Here is an 8,084-nt window from a genome sequence, read left to right as displayed (position 1 = left end):
TGTTCAAAAATAGCCTTTTCTTCTTGAAGCCAAGGACCTATTTATTTTCCCCGTGCATTTTGTAAAGATTAATTACCTTTCCAGGTGTTGTCCTCTGCTTTGACCCCGCACGGCTTTTGGGGAACACGTTTTACATTCAGATAGGAATCTGTCTGTTATGGGTTGAATTGTGAACCCTAAGAAAGATGTGTTGCTACCCTAGCACCCAGTAGCTTAGAATGTGAACTTATTTGTAAATAGGATTGCTGGAGCTATAATTATTTAAGATGGGATTGTGGAGTGGGGTAGGCTCCAATACATCTTATGGCCTTACAAGAATTCGGTGCATGAGAAGCCATGTAAAGACAGGCAGAGAGTGGAGTAATGCATCTACAAGCCACAGGATGCCCAGGATTATTGACCATCAGCAAAAGCCAGGGAACAGATTTTTCCTCAGAGCCCCCAGAAAACACCAACCCTGCCAATGCCTTGAGTGTAGACTTCTAACTTTCAGGACATGAAAGAATACATTTCTGTTGTTTTAAGCTACCCAGTTTTTACTTTGTGATAGCAGCCTTAGGAAAATAATACAGAGTGCTTTTTCTGTCTTTGCCAGTGTGCCTATAAAGGTTTCCAAAGGCTTTACCAAAAAGAAGACCTTACATGTTGTGGTTAGAGAGTCCCAAGTAAAAATCCCCAAATCCTGACATTCACTAACCATGTATTCAGTTTGTTTGGTAAATTTATCTAAAACCCTGTATCTTCATCTGTGAAAAAGGGATAATCATATTACCCTTGCAGAATGTTGTATACCCTTGATAGTTTACGTAGATTGTTTCACTTTATTCTATGTCTGCTTTTTAATACATATTTTCTGGTTGTAAGGGTAGTGGCATAATACTAATAGTACTAAGTAGTACTTAGTGCAATAGTAGTAAGGTACTATATTCTTTACATTTCTTATGTCACTCATAAAGAGATAGCGATGATGGTCATGAGAAATGTCTTTGTAACACAAGGTAGGGTTTACTCATCTTCTGAATTTAATCGATGTTGCTTTCTAATCAGCTTGAGGACTTTAGTTCGATGTTCCTGGTTTGTTTTTGCTTTTCCCATCCAATTAAGACATTTCCAAACTTTGAGCAATTAGAATAATTGTTCAAGCCCCTTGAAGTGAATGTCAGAGACAAGCTTAGAAGGGGGAGGATGCTCTTGGCTTGTATGATAGATTCAAGACAGATGCTACTCCAGGGACTTCAGATAGAAATCTGATGAGTATCAGTTTACATTGGTGAAATTATATCTATATCTAACTTATTTATTTCATAGCATGTCTGAAAAAGAAGAGGGAGAGATAAAAGTAAGGAGAAATCCAAGTAAGGAAAGAGGAATGGAAGAAAGAAATGAGGCAAAGAACAATTAGAATTGTGCAGGTGTGTTCACTCACCCTTTTACTACTTAAGCAATTATATACCAGTAAGAACTTAAGATAGAAGATTCTGGATCTGTTTTTCTCTTTTTTTCAGTATTTCAGAGACCTCATAATATTTGCACCTTACTCTGATGCAGTGATTCAAGCATTTAAAAATAGAGAAAAAAATATTTTTTAATGAAATCCACCACCTAAACCCATCTTTTAAAAAAGGAGTTATTTTGTTTCAGTGCTGGAAGGAAATAGAGCTTTGTGGGCTTTGTTGAGTAAAGTGTATCAAATTCTAATTATGGGGGGAAATTTAAGGAATTTTTATAGATATATATAGTAGAAGGAATAATGGCTCTCAAAGATGTTCATTCCTTTAAATCTTAAAACCTCTGTATATATTATCCTGGTGAAAGGATCTGAAGATATGATTAAGGTTATGGACCTTGAGACAGGGAGATTATCTCCAATTATCACGATGGCCTAAATTTAATCAAGTGAATAGTTTAAAGTTAAGAGACTTCTCTGGTTGTGGTCAGAGAGATATTTGAAGGCAGAAGAAGGGTTAGAGGGAGATGTGACTTGACCCACTATTGCTGGCTTTGCAGATGGCAGAAAGAGCTATGAGTCAAGGGATGTGATGGCTTCTACAAGTTGAGAACAGTCAGCAGACAGCCAGGAAGGAAATGGGGGTCTCAGTCATACAGCTGTAAGAAATTGAAGTCTGCCAACAGCCTGGAAAAGCAGGAAACACATTCTCTCCTAGAAACTCCGGGAAAACACAACCTTGATTTTAGTCATTGAGACCCATTCTGGACTCCTGACCTAAAGACTTATAGGATAATAAATTTGTGCTGTTTTAAGTCACTAATGTGGAGTAATGTGTTACAGATGCAATAGAAAACTAATACAGTATAGTTGACCATGAATGGTTATCATATTATGTAATAATACTAGATTTTTACTGCTCATTTGGATATGATCTACTTCTGTGTATTGACCAATTAATTTTTATTGAACATATATTATGTGCAAGAAAATGTACCAGGCACTAGGATATAATAGCCAGAAGAGCAGATGTTCCTATAAATCAAATTTTCACACAGAGTTTACTGAACTAGGTGTGTATGATTTTTTTTTATTCTATAAATAATCAAGGAGCTAAATCTGGAGGCATAAGAAGAAATTCTTATAGTTCAGAAAACAAAGATTCAATCTAACCAATGACATGCTTGAGTATATCAGGTTTGCAGGAATACATTAGGTAATACCACAGATTGAATCTTAACTTGGATTCTTCAGATATCTTAGGGCCTTTGTATATTTAGTCATAATAAAAATCACAGGGGCTAAATGAATGGTCAGCTGCCTTTGTTTTTCAGCCATGCTGAACCTCAGGGAAAACCCCAGTGCTTTAAAGTGCTCATACTCATTTACGATTCAAACCTAAGTTTTTTGCTAAATTGACCTGATCCAAGTTTCCATGATCTCTTGCATGGATTACTGCGGCATCCTTACCATTGGGCTTCCTATCCAAAATGTTGTGCCTTCCAACTTGCACACTTCAGTATATTGTCTATATTTATAATTATTAAAATAGAACTAATTTTATCACTCTCCTGCTTAAAGCCTTTGTATATTTTTTACATTTTTCTAAGGAGAAACCACACGTTCCCAAATATTGCCTTCAAGACTCCCATAGACTTGGCTTCCATCTATCTCTTCACTAAAATCCCATGTCACTCTCCCCTTTACACTCTATACATGCTTTCATTCCTTTGAAGATGCCACATACTATCTTTCAAGTCTTTGCACTCATTGTTTCTTCTGCCAGGAATGCTTTCCCTCAGCTATTTTGTCTGCATTTTTCTTACTCTTCCTTTGGCAGTTAGGGTAAAGACATTTTCCTTGGTAGTCATTTCTCATCAAATAGACCAAGTTGAATCTCCTTTACTGTGTGTTTCAATAACTTCCCCTCTTATGTCAATCTTTATACTACATTGTACTTAATTTTCCAAATTGATAGAAGATTCTCTTTTAAATGACAGTTCAGTTGCAGGGTGATCTAAAACAGCTCTGTTCTACAAATATGGGCTTATCCACAGAATTTCCCTTATTGTTTGACCATTGTTTGGTCTTGTGCATTTTTTTTAAAGATTTATTTTTTTATGAGAGAAAAAAGAAAGGGAGAGTACATGAGCTGGAGAGGCAGAGGGAGAGGAAGAGAGAATCTCACACTGAGCATGGGGCCCAAGGTGGGGCTCCATCCCACAACGATGAGATCACGAACTGAGCTGAAACCAAGAGTTGGACACTTAGCCAACTGTGCCACCCAGATGCCCCATGGTCTTGTGCATTTTTACATAGTAAAATATTCCAGCCACCTGTCTGTATGTTGAAGCTTCTCATATTACCTACTGGCTGAAGTTTCTCCAACTACTTGATTGAGAAGGGTCCACAGAAACAATACTCTTTGGATGTTTTGATGTTTATGACATTTTTCCTATAATCTTTATTCTTGGAGATCAGTTTGGCTGGATATAAAATCCTTGCTTTATGCTTCCATTCCTTCAGTACCTTAAATATATTACACTGATTTCTCCTGAAATAAAATGATATTTAAAAAATAATCTGATATCAGTGTTACTTTCTTCTTGAAGTGATTTGAACTTTTAGCTTGGATGAACAGAAGAATTCCCTTCCTTCAAAGTTTAATAATTCTACTACAGTATGTCTTACAATCAACCATAATGTGTCTGTTTGCCCCAGTTTGCCCTTTCAATTTGAAAGTTCACATCTCCATGTGGGAAAGTTTTCTTGAACTGCATGTGATGTCATTGTGTCTGTATGTCTCTGTGTTCCATTGTTTTAGTTTTCTTTTTCTCATGCGTGGTTGTTTTTGCTTTTCTTCTATATTCCTGTTCGCAGATTCTTTTTATCATTTTCTCCATTTCCATCAGTAATTTTCATTTTTCTTATTTCCATTTTCTATTTTCTTTATGAGATTCTCTGTGCTATCTACGCATTCATGATCCTTCTAAGTTAGCTCTATTTCCAGTGCCTTTTTTTTTCCCTTTTGTTTCTAATCTTTCCTGAGATTTGCCAGCTCTCTTGTCATGGCCTACTATTGCCTATTATCTTATTTAATAATCTTTCTAATTTTCATTTATTTCTATTTATTTCATCATGAAATATAAGGCATTGTGTGCAGCCATTTTTTTCTGGTATTTCTTCAATTTCTACAAGTCTTTATTTAGATTGTCTTATTGAAATTAAATAGTTTTTTTTTTTTTCAGGTAATACCTTAGTGTTGGTTTGAACCATGGTCCTTTTATTGTTCTTTCTATAAAAACTATAAGTACTTCTCTTCTGAACAAATTGGAGTAATAGGAATCCAATTTACTATACCCCGATTAAAAGGCAACCAGATTATATATATTTAGATAAAACTAAATCATATAAAACAATTACATAAGATTAGAGATGATGGTTATGCTAATTAGATTGATTATGGTGATCACTTCACAATGTGTAACTATATCGAAACATCATGTTGTATATCTTAACTGTGTATATTTCTTTATTTGCCAATTATGCCTCAGTGGAGCTGAAAAATAATTTATAATGTAACAGTAATAATAATGCTAAATGTCACATGAAAATGTAGGAATAGCACATGGGCTTGGAAATCAATAAACTATTTGGAAATATATAACATTTTTAAATTAAATATTCCCTTTTCAAACTAGTTTAATATCATCTTTTAATACCTGAAAGAGAGGGATCCCCAGATATTGCTGAAATTATCTGGGGGCTGGACTTCGGCTTAATATTAAACATAAGTTAAAACATATTCCTCAAAAAAAAAAAAAGGTCAGGGAAGGACAGTGTCCTGTTCTTTGAGTATTGGGAGACAAGCAAACTGAATCTTGAAATAGTCAGTTTACTGACTGAGGTGAGTATCCAGGCCATGTCTCAGAGAAGGAGAACCCAGGGAGATCCCAGAGAAATTCCTAATATGAAGAAATGAAGTGTGTGATCAAGGCACTGTTTGAAGCAGGGATTTTAGATTGTGCTACCTACATTGCTGGTCTTTCTGGCTCCACATGGTACATGTCAACCCTATATTCTCACCCTGATTTTCCAGAGAAAGGGCCAGAGGAGATTAATGAAGAGCTAATGAAAAATGTTAGCCACAACACCCTTTTACTTCTCACACCACAGAAAGTTAAAAGATATGTCGAGTCTCTATGGAAGAAGAAAAGCTCTGGACAACCTGTCACCTTTACCGATATCTTTGGGATGTTAATAGGAGAAACACTAATTCACAATAGAATGAACACTACCTTGAGTAGTTCGAAGGAAAAAGTCAATTCTGGTTAATGCCCTTTACCTCTCTTCACCTGTCTCCATGTCAAACCCGATGTTTCAGAGCCAATGTTTGCAGATTGGGTTGAATTTAGCCCGTATGAGACTAGCATGGCTTTTATGGCTCCTGACTGATTTGAAAGCAAATTTTTTATGGGAACAGTTATGAAGAAATATCAAGAAAATCCCTTGCATTTCTTAATGGGTGTCTGGGGCAGTGCCTTTTCTATACTGTTCAACAGAGTCTTGGGAATTTCTGGCTCACAGAATAAAGGTTCCACAATGGAGGAAGAATTAGAGAATATTACAGCAGAGCATATTGTGAGTAATGACAGCTCATATAGCGATGATGAATCACAAGAACCCAAAGGCACTGAAAATGAAGACGCTAAAAGGGAATATCACAATGATAATCAAGCAAGTTGGGTCCATCGTATGATAATGGCTTTGGTGAGTGATTCAACTTTATTCAATACCAGAGAAGGACGTGCAGGGAAGATGCACAACTTCATGTTGGGCTTGAATCTCAATACATCCTATGCAATGTCTCCTCTAAAAGACTTTATGATGGGCGCCTGGGTGGCTCAGTTGGTTAAGCGACTGCCTTCGGCTCAGGTCATGATCCTGGAGTCCCGGGATCGAGTCCCGCATCGGACTCCCTGCTGAGCGGGGAGTCTGCTTCTCCCTCTGGCCCTCTTCCCTCTCGTGCTCTCTCTCACTCTCTCTCAAATAAATAAATAAAATCTTTAAAAAAAAAAAAAAAGACTTTATGACACAGGAATCGTTGGATGAAGATGAACTGGATATAGCTGTAGCAGATCCTGATGAGTTTGAGCAAATATATGAGCCTCTGGATGTCAAAAGTAAAAAGATTCACGTCGTGGACAGTGGCCTCACATTTAACCTGCCATACCCCTGATCCTGAGACCTCAGAGGGGAGTTGATCTCATTATCTCCTTTGACTTTTCTGCAAGACCAAGTGACTCTAGTCCTCTGTTCAAGGAATTTCTACTTGCAGAAAAGTGGGCCAAAATGAACAAGCTCCCCTTTCCAAAGATTGATCCTCAAGTGTTCGATCAAGGACTGAAGGAGTGCTATGTCTTTAAACCCAAGAATCCTGATATGGAGAAAGACTGCCCAACTATCATCCACTTTGTTCTGGCCAACATCAACTTCACAAAGTACAAGGCTCCAGGTGTTCCAAGAGAAACTAAAGAAGAGAAAGAGATAGCTGATTTTGATATTTTTGATGAACCCGAATCATCATTTTCGACTTTTAACTTTCAGTATCCAAATCAAGCATTCAAAAGTCTGCAAGATCTCATGCACTTCAATACCCTGAGCAACACTGATGTGATAAAGAACGCCATGGTTGAAAGCACTGAATACAGAAGACAGAATCCATCTCGCTGCTCTGTTTTCCTTAGTAATGTTGAAGCAAGACGATTCTTCAACAAAGAGTTTCTAAGCAAACCCACAGCATAGTTTGTGTAGTGGAGAGGGCAGCAATTTCTGATGCTGAGGCAGTTTGAAATTCCATTACAACTGGATTTAAAAGTATAATACAGATATTAGTACTGATCACAAGAGACTGGCTGATACTCAAAGTTGCAGTTATTTAGCTGCATGAGAATAATACCGTTATAAATTTGTTAGGTTGACAGATGATGTGATTATGTAAAAATATACTCAGCTACATTTTCTGTCAGTATAGGTTTCCTGATGCAAATGTAGGGACATATATTGTAATTTTAGACATTCCTCACCAGCTATCTTATGTGTCCTCTTTTTTAAAAAAAGTTTTCTTTTTAGAATATTTAACAGTTCAGTCTCAATAAGTACGACTTTGCATTGTGTGTAAATGTTATTTGAAGACTGGATATATTCATACCATGAGACAACACTATTTTTTATTTATATATACATGTATACATATACAAAATAAATACATCAATATGCAATTAGCATGAGAAAAAGAAAAAAAAAGAAATGAAGCAGAAAAGCCAGGGAGGTCAAGATGACTAGAATGCACAGAAAATACCGGAGAAGAAAAAGCTACACTTAGAGAGAATGGTAAATATTTGCAGATAATATCTCCCTCAAGTCTTACCGGATATCGAGCAATGAATGCCTGTGTAGAAATGGCAGAAGGCCAGGGAAAGAATAACCTGAAAGTATTAGAGAAAAAGATCCTTGAAGCTCACAGAAAGCTAGAAATATCTTATATTCCTACAAGGCTGAGTGGAATCCCTTCTAAGTGTGGTACCCTGGGAAACATACTCAGAAGGTTTTTGACTCAGTTAATGAAGCAAATTAA

General features: G+C 36.6%; 1 pseudogene; it reads left to right on the top strand.

Annotated features, from left to right (window-relative positions):
* Positions 1-5,425: 5,425 nt before the first annotated feature.
* LOC113935444 lies at positions 5,426-7,252 on the top strand (annotated as a pseudogene).
* Positions 7,253-8,084: the final 832 nt, after the last annotated feature.

This window comes from Zalophus californianus, chromosome 17 (assembly GCF_009762305.2).
Source record: "Zalophus californianus isolate mZalCal1 chromosome 17, mZalCal1.pri.v2, whole genome shotgun sequence".
NCBI lineage: Eukaryota > Metazoa > Chordata > Mammalia > Carnivora > Otariidae > Zalophus > Zalophus californianus.
Note: the sequence above shows the minus strand (reverse complement) of the source record. Positions and strands in the feature narration are given on the sequence as shown.